Raw genomic sequence first — 13,926 nt, 5'->3', positions numbered from 1 at the left:
TCTGTCTGTCCAGTTATAAATGCTAAATTTTTGTCATGGCAGGTCATTTCTGACCCTGCCCTGTAATTACCAAAATGATGCTAGAGATGTGTCATGGTAGGTTATTTCTGACCCTGCGTGTCATAGCAGGTCACTTCTGACCCTGCCCTGTAATTACCAAAATTAACCAAATTTAACATGAAACCTTTATGGAAAAGGTTTGATACTGAATCCTATTTGGTGCTCTCTGCTGGTTGAAAGCGACGTGAAAAGGCTACTCATATCATTTCCTTATTGCAACCTTATACATTTGCTCATGTGTAATAATAATAATAATAATAAGATTCTTATATGGCGCCTTACATTCTATCTCAAGGCGCCTTACAATAATGGCTAATATACTAAAATCATTAAAATGACTACAATATTTTAATCATAAACTCTCATTGGAAACCATTTAAAATTTACACTACTAAAAATCAATCTTATTAAAAAAAAAAAAAAAAAAAAAAAAAAAAACAAAACATATATATATTAAAATAAAATCTAAGAGATATAGACAGAATTAAAAAAGTGGGTCTTTAAAAGAGATTTAAAATTGTCAAAGTCTTCTGTTTTCCTAATAAAATTTGGTAGACCATTCCACACTCTTGGGGCGTAGATTATAAAAGCACGATCTCCATAACTTTTTAGGCACCCCTTCTCTAAAACAGAATGTTCTAAAATAAAATCATTCTCAGTATTAAAACGTGTGGACCGCCGTGGTAAGTTAAAACAGATAAGATCAGATAAATATAATGGTCCTTGTGAATGGATCGCCTTAAAAATAATACAGAGTACTTTAAAATCAATCCTCTGCTTCACAGGCAGCCAGTGTAATTCTTTCAGAATGGGAGTGATATGGTGTGTACTATTGTACTTAATTTGACAAACCAGTCTTGCAGCTGAGTTTTGAATAACTTGTAACTTTTTAATCTGATAGTCACAAATACCAAAGAGGAGACTATTGCAGTAATCTAATCTTGATGATATAAATGCATGTACTAATTTTTCAGTGGTTTTGTTATCTAACACTTTCCTTATTTTTCCAATGCGCCATAGTGCATAAGATGCTGATTTACACACTTCAGATACACGCTTGCCCATAGTGCCATTTTCATCGAGGGTAACTCCCAGATCTTTTACAGAACTAGATGGTTTTATAAGAACATCTCCTATGCAAATGTTGGCATTTGCTACATTTTTTCTATTTGCCTTGAACCTTGATGTAAACCATATCAACTCAGTCTTACTATCATTTAAAGCCAACATGTTCACTTTCATCCATTCTCGAATCTCTGCAAGACAAGTCTCCATAGAAGTGATTGTTGCAGACTGGCTGCTCTTGCATGTAATATATACTTGTGTGTCATCTGCAAAAATAACAGTGTTCAGACCATGCTTTAGTATGATATCTTCTACAGGTAACATGTATAATGAGAATAGGATCGGACCTAACACAGACCCTTGTGGAACACCGTACTCCAAGTTAACTGGCTGAGATAAAACCGACTCTATTGAAACCCTTTGTGTTCTGTTTTTCAGGTAAGAGGTAAACCAACTAAGTGCAAGTCCATTCACTCTAAAACGATGCTGCAACCTGTGAAGAAGAATATTATGATCTATGGTATCGAAAGCCGCTGAAAGGTCTAGAAGAACTAAAATGACATCTCTTTGTTTATCCAGGGCAAGCATTATGTCGTTGTGGACTCGAAGTAGAGCTGTCTCAGTGCTGTGGCCTTCTCTATAGGCAGACTGGAATTTCCCAAAGAGTTTATTTTCAGATAGATAGCTGCTTAGTTGGGAACATGCCATTTTTTCAAGAAATTTACCTAAAAAGGGTAGATTTGATATTGGTCTATAGTTTTTCAGGACATTTTTACACAGCCCTTGCTTTTTAAGTAATGGTCTAACAATTGCAGTCAGGAGCTGATTATCTTACAACTGTCTGTATAATGCATAGTTCTTTAAGTGGGTGAACCAGCAATCTTGGTCTCTGTGAGAACCTATAAATCACAGGTTTCTGTCCATGTGGACTAACACGAGACACACATTCTGTAAAATATCCATGCATTGTTCTTACTTATAAACAGAAAGACTTACCTAACTTGCAACAGGACATAAAATGGCAGCTGTGCAAAAGTTCTCAATCACATGTGTGCTACAAAGCAGTGGTTGTAATATTAATTTATTGCTTCACTGGTGCAGATACAATATGACAATCACTCTTTATTGCTATCCATCTTCATGGATTGGTTCACAAGAAAAAATTATAATAGTATTTTCGAAACTTATCTAATTATCTGTATGCAACGACTGAGCTTTTTGTTCTCAATCCCTGAGGTTATGCAATAACAGTGATGTAAACCAACATTGTTATCACTCTGCATTTTTATCAATCTTCGTGAAATGTTCCAGAAGAAAAAAAAATGAAGTAGCATTTTTGAAGTGTCTGATTAGTTGTATGCAATGACTGAGGAGGTTATACAATAACAGTTTCGGAAGTCCTTGCCTCTTTGTTTCTTTGTAGATGATCATAGTTCAAGGATTATACAAGAAAAATATGCTGCCTTACAAATTGTTCATGTTTTCTTTCTTACAAGACTTGATTTTCATAAAGTGTACATATGACAAGTATATCAATTTTACATTTATCTGGAATCTTGCTTTCCTTTAATCCTTCTCAATCAATCATCTAACAACTCGGAGACAAAGGCATTGTTGTTCCAGAGGAAGACCGAGGCTGGCTGCTTCATCAGCTTTATCAAAATTTAAAAATTGCAGACCTGATAATGTAGTTGTTGGACTAAATGCAACATACCTGACACCTGGTGCAAAGACATGTTTCAATGAAAGTACTGCATCAGTAACAGTTTTCGATTGAGTTTTATGAACAGTGCAGACCCATGCTAACTTAAGAGGGTATTGGTATCGAGACAGTTTTACTGACTGCTGTTCAAAAAGTTCTACATATGGCTTAAGTTTTACACTGTTTGTAGGGATATTTTCAGGTCTTACTGTTTGTTGCCCGGTATTTGTATCTATTTTGGGGTTATCAAAATGTACCCAGATGTACTGTGGGTTGATTTAATGGTTTTGTACCTTGTTCAATCTTCACAACAGTACCCATAATGCCATTTGAAAGTCCATCACCAACATTAAGATCTGTTTTAAGCATTTATAGCAATTTCTATCAATGGTCTTTATGCTAAAAATTCTTTAGCAAAAAGAACCTTCTTTTTTTTTTTTATTTGTCCTGAACTTGAATTCATGATATCAGCTGCTTCTATTGTAATGCTGTCTCTTACAAAGTGTCTCTTACAAATCTTTGTTTTGTTCATCAACTTCTTTGTTCCTGGGGAAAACATACAGTTCTGTTGAATCTGCTGTAACTTGATCATTCACACGTAAGAACCATTGCTTTGTCATAAGGTTTCAATCTTCTTCGATTTTCATTGTACGTATAGCCTTAAGCAAATTAGCAAATGGTTGATCATCTTTTTGCCTCATCATTTTTGAAAGTTCATATTTTAAGAGCTTCTTCATTTCTTTCATATGATGTAAATGCAGAATTTAAGATGTCTTGGCCTCTATGAGGATTAAACAAACAATCTATTTTTAAAATATCTTTCTGGGTCATGGTCTTTTAATCCTTTTAAATATCTAATAACAATGGGTCTGATGCGCACACTAATAAACCATAGTTGTTTAATAAGGCAATGTCTTTACTTTAACTATCACTATCATCATTTTCACTATCTAAGATATCTTTGTTAGTTTGTTTGTTTTGCTTTGCTTTGAACTATACATTCTATAATTGTCAACAAAATGTCCAAAGGACATAACTCAAATGTTCTGTTATTGGTCCTATTCCAATACCTTTCTAAATCAGACTTTGTCCATATTTGATCCAAATTTTTTCTCCCTATCTTGTGTTTTAAGATATTACGAGGTAAAAACAATCTCATTGCCTCTATATCTGCTGCTATACAGTACATTTCTTGACTTAAAACTTCAGTTTCATGCCTGTGCATCTGTATAGAGCTTCCATAACACTAATCTCTATGTGAGTATAACATACTTTTCCTAGTGTTTCAATCTCAGTAACAGTTTCACTATTTCCCTCCGTAGCTTCCTTTTGAGCAGCCCTCAAAAGTTTACCCATTCACTCTCTTTTCTTTGAGATATAGGACACTATATAGCAAATGCAAGCATAAGCATCTACAGTATATTGTATATCTATGTTGCCATCCCAAGCTTCTAATAAATGTGGGTTATACTGATTAACCCAACATTGTCTTGGTTCCTGTTTTAAAACTATCATAGTTTTTTTTTTTTTTTTTTTTTTTTTTTTTTGGCTAAAATGCCCCCTGAATATTCAAGGCCCTCCTGCTAGCTCTAAACATCGATGAGCTGAAAGGGACATGTTCTTTTCATCGATAGTGAATTTTGTCAGTTTCTCTGAAGCTTTTCTGGCTTGTTTTCAAATGAATTTTTTTTTTTTTTTTTTTTTTTTTTTTTTGGGGGGGGGGGGGCTTATCTTCATCTAATTTATGGGCTTGCATATAAAAGTTCTGGTAGATACTAGAATCTAGAAGTTTGATTTTCTTTCCTGGGTTGGGTCATCTGGTGGTATATTTCTTACCGAGGGAGGAGTCTCCCTGTCCTGACTGCAAGCGAGTTCCTGGTCTTCCTGGCACTAGAGTTTTAGACATGGTTCTACTTCAGGATCAGCCACAGGTCTCCACCAGTTTCACAATCAATAGGACAACAAGATATCTCCTCGGTTAAGACCCTTTATTCGTTCTGTCTCATCTGCTGGAAGTCCAGCTTTTATATATTTTATCCAAGGAAATATTTTGTATTCAGAATCTTAATTATAACTTCCTCAGTAGAGGTTCTAACATAACAAGGTATGAGGGTCCAACACTTGGAGGTAGATCACCTTGAATATACAACTCAACACAGAGAGTTACTGGAGAGACCTTTAGGCTTCGTTCACATGCAATGTCTATTTTCTAATTTCTATTTTCTATTTGCGCTATCTTATGATCACGGTCTGTGCCCTGAATATCCCGCCGCGTAATTACTGGCAGCGCGAGCCAGTTACTTATAGTAACTTATAGTAACTGGCTCGCGCTGCCAGTAATTACGCCGCGGGATATTCAGGCCACAGACCGTGATCATAAGACATACCGCAATTAGAAAATAGAATTTAGAAAATAGACATTGCATGTGAATGAAGCCTTATTGTAGCTCCTCCTCAGCATCAAACTGCTGATGTTGGGATTCAGAGGATCTTATATAGTGAAACATCAAAGACATACCTTTATATAAAAGACTTCCAGGTTAATTACTATTGAAAGCGACATAAATTCTAATGCTAATCTACATGACATATATTCTAACATTACTCTACACCTAACTTCAAGGGGACAGTGTGTCCAGTGACAGAAAGAGTGTCTTCTGCTAAGGTACTATGCTGTTGTATATCTCTCCTTAACTACCTGCCTGTCTGGCCAGGCTCCTACTCCCCTGTAATTAAAGGGATAATAACTCTTCGTTTCGGCCAAAAAATGAATTTTCCTGGAGTAAACAACAATTTTCCCATACTTACCAATGGTTAATGAATCCATTTTTACATTCAAAGTTAGGCCCTGGTTTTTTTCTAAAAAGTTTGGTTTTTTGTTAAAATCTCTTAAGAGATTTTAACAGATTATAGCCATCAATGGAGGTCACGTGGTCTAAAGACAAGCTCAGATATCAGAATTATAGCTATAACAGCTGTTTTTTGAGGGAAAACAGAATATATTATATTTTTATGAGTCATTCACAATGTTTTTATTGTGAAATACAGATTTCATACGAAGAGTTATTATCCCTTTAACTTTTATTGTGTCCATGTCACTGACATAAGTGGCCATGGCACAACTGCAGTTAAGAGAATTATATTTGAGAATAAAGTTGAAAAAATAACAAATAAAAACTAATATAGAACTATGATAGAGGCATCACTTCAGAAGCACTACTGTTCCTGAGATTCAAAGAAACTGTCAGTTCTCTCAAGTAATGTACAAGAGCAGCTTGTGTATTCAATTCCAAATCTAAAGCTTTCTTATTTGGATCTCCAAGCCCATTGCTGTTTTTGGCTATGGGAATCAAGGATGACATGCAGTGTCTATATCGCTTGCATCCCACTCCCTCACATTTTTCACATCATTATACACAAGTGCCATTAATGCCATACAGGTGCATTGTGAGCCAGCAGTTCCTTCTATAAATATGCCACTACCTTGATGAATCCTGCCTTGGACAATAGACTACTATCTGGACCTAGTGACCATTAAAACATCTATGTCATTTAAACATTTAAGCACGCAGTAAAACGAGAGTCCATTACATGACACTGATAAAATTCGACTCAGTAAACAAAATGCTAAAACTCACCTGTCTTGTTTTTATCTTACTGGTCCATTTCTTGCATCTCTTCTGGTAAAGCGACCTGTTATATAAAAACATACTGGTTATTAGTCTATGGAAGCTTTTAAATCGTCAATATAAGATGCTAGTCTTTACCACCTCATTTTTGCCCTACGTTTGCCTTTTAACTAGTGGATAAATATTTCTGCTTACCTCTACCACTTCGTAATCTTCGTATTCAAGGACCCCAAAGTCCTCGACAGCCTCTTCATCCTGTAAATATATGTAAAGGTAAAATATAAAATGTAAAGAGACAACCGATCTTTGTTACTGCATACTAAATGATCTAAACGTACATACGATGATTAATAAAAGTTTGGTGTAACCCTACCTGTTATTTCACAATTTTCTTAAGTATAAAAATATGTTACTCACCTCCAACCTAAAAGCCATTGTCGTCCCGTCGTCCAGGACAATTTTGAGGATTATTTTGTTACAGTCGTTACACTGTCACACCTATAACCGTCCCATTTTTGATGAAACAGCGACCAATGGACAGGTTTTTTATACACATTCTGTTTCTTACAGTGCGACATGTGCAGAAGTGTATCAATTGTACATTTATCTGGAATCTTGCTTTCCTTTAATCTTTTTCATTAAAATTCTTAACCCTGTTGCTCGGCAATCTCCTGTGTTGTTTTGTAAAGTAAACTCGTAGCTCTGAAAAGTACGGCAAATTAGCAAGTGGTTGATCATCTTTTTGTCTCATTATTATTGAATGTTCATGTTGTAAGAACTTCAGACTGAATGTCCCGAGTGCTCATGGTGGACCTTTTCCCGAATATTTCCCTCCTGTTAGGATCTGATTTCTCAGCGTTCAGCTGCCCCCTTCACTACTTTCCTGTAAAGACAAAATAGATTTTCAATAATCCATTACTTTCTAATCAAATAAACTTTCATTGGAGATGATGCACATGGTTTGCCATATCCAGGCACATTATTGCACACACTTACACATAGAAATTGGTGTTCATTTTCCAAGTGAAGCTTTGGACAGTGTTCAGGGTGTTCGTGTTTAAACAACAGGCACTCAATATCGAATGTAGCTCTGTATGGCTAGTATCGGTCTTATGCACCACAGCAAACAATCTTCGAACAACTCCGAGACAAAGGCATTGTTGTTCCAGAGGAAGACCGAGGGTGGCGGCTTCATCAGTTCTATCAAAACTTAAAAAGTTGCAGACCTGATAATTTAGTCGTGTGACTAAGTGCAACATACCTGATACCTGGTGCAAAAACATGTTTCAATGAAACTACTGCATCAGTAACAGTTTTCGCTTGAGTTTTATGAACAGTGCAGACCCATGCTAACTTAAGAGGGTATTGGTATCAAGCCACTTTTACTGACTGATGTTCAATAAGTTCTACATGTGGCTTAAGTTTTACACTGTTTGTAGGTATATTTTCAGGTCTTACTGTTTGTTGCCTGGTATTTGTATCTATTTTGGGGTTATCAAAATGTACCCAGATGTACTGTGGGTTGATTTAATGGTTTTGTACTTTGTTCAATCTTCACAACAGTATCCATAATGCCATTTGAAAGTCCATCACCAACATTAAGATTTGTTTTAAGCATAACACTTGCATTTATAGCAATTTCTATCAATGGTTTTAATGCTAAAAATTCTTTAGCATAAAGAACCTTCTTTCTTTTTGTTTGTCCTGACCTTAAATTCATGATATCAGCTGCTTCTATTGTAATGATGTCAGAACAAAGTGTCTCTTACAGATCTTTGTTATGTTCGTCAACTTCTTTTTTCCCCCGGGGAAAATATACATTTAGCAATTTCTGTCAATGGTTTTAATGCTAAAAATTCTTTAGCAAAAGGAATCTTCTTTTCCAAAATTCTTGAAGCATGCTTTTGGAGTGTACTCGGAGTGTACCGGCTCATGATGGCGTTTCTCAAAAGGTAGTGCATCACTTCAAAAGCACTACTGTTTCTGAGATTCAAAGAAACTAAGTTCTCTAAAGTAATGTACAAGAGCAACTTGTCTTTTTAATTCCAAAACTGCAGCTTTCTAATTTGGATCTCCAAGCCCATTGCTATTTTGGCTATGGAAATCAAGGATGAAATGTCTTCCATCATGCATTTAGAACGCCATAGTCGCAAAACACAAGTCTTCAGAGCCCATTAAGCCAAAAAAAAAAAAAAAAAAAAAAATTCCAGGTTGTGTATAAGTAGAGTCTATTGCATTTTCTAAAGTGTAAAAAGATGGTTGTGATTCCAGTAAATTTAGTGATCCATCAAAATATTCTTGAGTATTAATAACATAAGTAGTTTCATTGTATTCAACTCTTCACGGCAACTCATTTATGAGCAAAAATGTTCGGTTTCCTTTATTCCATGATAGACATCATCACCAGCATAGAGAACGGTGTCTATATTGCTTGTATCCCACTCCCACACATTTTTCACCTCATTATACACAAGTGTCACTAATGCCATACAGGTGCATTGTGAGCCAGCAGTGCCATCTATAAATATGCCACTGCCTTGATGGATCCTGCCTTGGACAACAGACTACCATCTGGCAGCTTGATATATGGTTGGGAGTGTCTCTCAGAGTATCCTTGCAGAATTCTTTTTTTCACATTGATCTTGCTAGGGTGTACATTTTGTGCAGCCCTTTCTCTTGATTCACCATTTTACTTTGAAAGGTAACTCTGTTCTCTACTGTGTCTGGCATCTTTAATATCTGGTTGGAAGCATTTTTCAGAGTCGTTGCTGAACTCTTTATTTTTCACATCGATCTTTTACGGTGTGCATTCTTTTACAGTGTGCATTTACCTCTGTCACATCGTAATCTTCCATTTCAAGAACCCCTAAGCCCTCGACAGCCTCTTTGTCCTATAAATATCTGTAAAGGTAAAATGTATAATGTACAAAGACAACCGATCTTCGTTACTACATACTAAACAATCTAAACGTACATACGATGATTAATTAAAGTTTGGTGTAACCCTACCTGTTATTTCACAATTTTCTTAAGTATAAAAATATGTTACTCACCTCTAACCTAAAAGCCATTGTCGTCCCATCATTAGGACGATTTTTATTATCATTTTGAAAACAGTCATCGCACTGTAAAATGTATAATCGTGCCATTTTTGATTAAACAGCGACTGATGGATGGAGTTTTTATGCACATTTTGTGCACGTCTTCTTTCTTACAATGCAACATGTGCACAAGTGTATCAATTGTACATTTATCTGGAATCTTGCTTTCCTTTAATCTTCATCATTAACATTCTCATTAAACCGCGGTGTAGCATGCTAATGCCATCCTTAAAGATGTCTATATCCCTTTCTTTGTAAAAGGTGACCATTTTTGCCACCGCTTCCAATATCGGTTCAGCGTCTTTGTTGTTGTACCAGATGAGGAAATCTCGCATTGTGTGCATCCCGTTTTCAACCTACGCACATTGGCACTGCACGTAATCTTCCTTCAGGTAAAACATTTTCATGGCTTCAAGATATTAATGTCCACTAATTTCATTAAATAATTTCTAAGATGTGATCACCAGCATAGAGAATGATGTCTATATTGCTTGCATCCCACTCCCTCACATTTTTCACCTCATTATACACAAGTGCCATAAATGCCATACAAGTGCATTGTGAGCCAGCAGTGCCATCTATAATATGCCACTGCCTTGATGGATCCTGCCTTGGACAACAGAGTGTACTCTGTCGTTGTCAGAGTCGCTCGTTTCGTTGTCATCACTAATAATAATGAAAGACTCTGGACAGTTTGAGATGGATTTTTGTTTAAGCCTTTTTCTTTGATGCACCATTTTGCTTTCAAAGGTAACTCTGCTCTATATTTCTTCTGGCAGCTTTAACTTATGGCTCTACACAACTTTTATACTAGTTCCTTTTTTCATTTTTCTTTGTTCTCTTTTCTGCATATTTTCATAATATCTCTACTTTTCAAAATAAGATTAGAGTTCAAAAGGAAACAAATCAGTAGAGGTTTTAACAGAACAAGGCATCACTTCAAAAGCACTACTGTTTCTGAGATTCAAAGAAACTGTCAGTTCTCTCAATTAATGTACAAGAGCAGCTTGTGTATTCAATTCCAAAACTGTAGCTTTCTTGTTTGGATCTCCAAGCCCATTGCTGTTTTTGGCTATGGGAATCAAGGATGATATGCCTTCCATCATGCATTTAGAGCGCCATAGTCACAAAACACAAGTCTTCAGAGCCCATTAAGCCAAAAAAAAAAAAAAAAAAAAAAAGAAAAATTTCCAGGTTGTGTATAAGCAGTGTCTATTGCATTTTCTAAAGTGTAAAAAGATGGTTGTGATTCCAGTAAATTTAGTGATCCATCAAAATATTCTTGAGTATTAATAACATAAGTAGTTTCATTGTTTTCAACTCTTGATGGCAACTCATTTATGAGCAAAAATGTTCGGTTTCCTTTCTTCCATGATAGACATCATCACCAGCATAGAGAACGGTGTCTATATCGCTTGTATCCCGCTCCCTCACATTTTTCACCTCATTATACACAAGTGCTATTAATGCCATACATGTGCATTGTGATCCAGCAGTATCATCTATGAATATGTCGCTGCCTTGATGGATCCTGCCTTGGACAACAGACATAATGGAATATCTTGAACCACGCAGATTTCTCATACCTCTCTTTTTTCTGCCAAAAAACTGTAGTGCTCAGCAACCCCTTTCTTAGCATTTTCTCTTTTTTTGTTCTTTCACAATTGATTAAGGAAAAAAGTAATCAAAACTTTACAAGAAATTTTTAATGTTCTTCATTTCACAAGACATATATTTTCCAAATGCTCTACTCTTACTTTCCATGGCACCTAAGACACACCTACACATCACAACCTTCAAATTACACCAAAGCTAAAGCATTCCATATAACATGCAGTTTTACTTATTATCCACCCACTTTAAATAAAAATTTGATCACATAATTTTTACTTTAGCAACTGTATTCTGGCAGCTTTGATATCTGGTTGGGAGCGTTTCTCAGAGTCTTGTTGCTGAAAATTTTTTTTTTTTTAATTTTTTCACATCGATTTTCTATGGTATGATTCTGTGCAGCCTTTTTCTTTGATCTACCATTTGACTTTGTCTGCTTTCTACTTTGTCATTATGAAAAGAAAAAAAAATTGCCAGCTTGTGTATAAGCAGTGTCTATTGCATTTTCTAAAGTGTAAAAAGGTGGTTGTGATTCCAGTAAATTTAGTGATCCATCTCCAACCGTATGCTGGGGACATGGTGTCTCCACTCAACAAACTCATAACTTTGATTCTATACAGGTTTATTTCTGTCACAGTAAAAATACAGGGGAGCCTTAACCTTACAATGTGAACGATAACCTTCCTGCTCCAGAGCTAACCCTGTACTGTTATATGAACTGAAAGTGGCCGTGATGTGCGACAAACGCAGTTTTGTGTCGAGTCTCTTCATCTAAGGGTAGCTGTCGAGTCTCTTCATCTAAGGGTAGCTGCCAGTACCCACTGAAAAGGTCCAGTGATCTGAAATACTTAGCCTGAGATTCAGAAAGAACGTCAAGTATGTCTGTCAGTCTGGGTAAGGGAAAGTGCATAGGTTTTGTCACTTTGTTAAGTCGTCTGTAATCTATAGCAAATCTCATGGACCCATCTTTCTATTTGACCAACACTACTGGACTCGCCCACTCACTATCAGACTCAGCCTGCATATTAGTTACATAAGTAGTATTAATTACATAAGTAGTTTCATTGTATTCAATTCTTGATGGCAACTCATTTATGAGCAAAAATGTTCGTTTTCCTCTATTTCACGATAGACGTCATCACCAGCATAGAGAATGGTGTCTAAGTCGTTTGCATCCCGCTTCCTCACATTTTTCACCTCATTATACACAAGTGCCATTAATGCCATACAGGTGCATTGTGAGCCAGCAGTACCACATATAAATATGTCACTACCTTGATGAATCCTGTCTTGGACAACAGACTACCATCTGGCAGCTTGATATATGGTCGGGAGTGGCTCTCAGAGTATCCTTGCAGAATTCTTTTTTTTCACATTGATCTTGCTAGGGTGTATATTTTGTGCAGCCCTTTCTTTTGATTCACCACTTGACTTTGAAATGTAACTCTGTTCTCTACTGTGTCTGACATTTTTTAGAAAAAATATTGGGTCTCCTCTATTTCATGATACACGCATAGAGATAGAGAACTGTGTTTCACTTGCATCCCGCTCCCTCACATTTTTCACCTCCTTATACACAAGTGCCATTAATGCCATACAGGTGCATTGTGATCCAGCAGTATCATCTATGAATATGTCACTACCTTGATGAATCCTGCCTTGGACAACAGACATAATGGAATATCTGGAACCACGCAGATTTCTCATACTTTCTCTTTTTTCTGCCAAAAAACTGTGTTGTGCTCAGCAACCCCTTTCTTGGCATTTTCTCTTTTTTGTTCTTTCACAACTGATTAAGGAAAAAAACCTAATTAAAAGTTTAAAAACATTTTTAATTCTTCATTTCTCAGGACATAAATGTTCTAAATGCTCCACTCTTACCTTCCATGGCACCTAAGACGCATCTACTATTTCTAGTTGTCAGTCAGCATCTTCTGAGCAAGGCACAGGGTAAGCTTTACTGGCCAAGTCTCAGAATTGAAGGCTGTATGATGTCCACTTTTCATACAAACCGTTCAATATCTGGGCACAGGCATGCTGCCTTATCCACAGACAGGAACAATCTTCTTCAGTTTCCAAGTGTTAGCAAGTCTGTTCCATAGTAATCATTCTCCAGTCTCAAACAGTAATCTATTTCTGCTGCCAAAAGATCCCAACAGGTTTTAAGTGCATGCCGCATTACACAGTTTGCTATTCTACCCTCATTTCTGCCAATGAGTTGCTTCAGCTGAGCTTACCATTGCTGGGTGTCTAAGGTGCTGCAGCATCACAGGGGTTACATACAGCCACTAGGTGGTTGAGGTCATTTCTCTCTGCCTCTTCTGTCCATCTTTGCTGATTCCTGTGGTCTTGATCTCTGCTGATTGTTCAAGACTCGCATGTGGTCATTCAGGTACTCATTTTTACTCAAGGTGAATTGTTTCAGGGATTTTTCTCTTCTAAAGTCCTGGCTCAACTCGCCAATTTTAAAGTTGTCTTCTCACAGTGCACAAGTTTACACAAGATTATCAAGTCTGGCAGCAGGATGTTGAGTTTGCATGGTCTTGTACACCATACATGGTCTTGTCTCAGAATGGGACCGTTAAAACTTGCTCTTTCAACAAGGCCTCTTCAATTTCTTCTGCGTGTATCTTGAATTGGCCCCACACGGTCAAGTTAAAGGGAATTTTGCGCTTGCTCTTGTCCATCAACACGATCAAAGTTTTGTTATGTCTGCTAAGACAGGCAGTGGCACAAAACGATGAACCGAAAAGTAGAA

This window comes from Lingula anatina, chromosome 7, assembly GCF_051362555.1.
Source record: "Lingula anatina isolate TDL-2025a chromosome 7, LinAna3.0, whole genome shotgun sequence".
NCBI classification, from domain to species: Eukaryota; Metazoa; Brachiopoda; class Lingulata; order Lingulida; family Lingulidae; genus Lingula; species Lingula anatina.
This window is presented reverse-complemented; position numbering follows the sequence as displayed.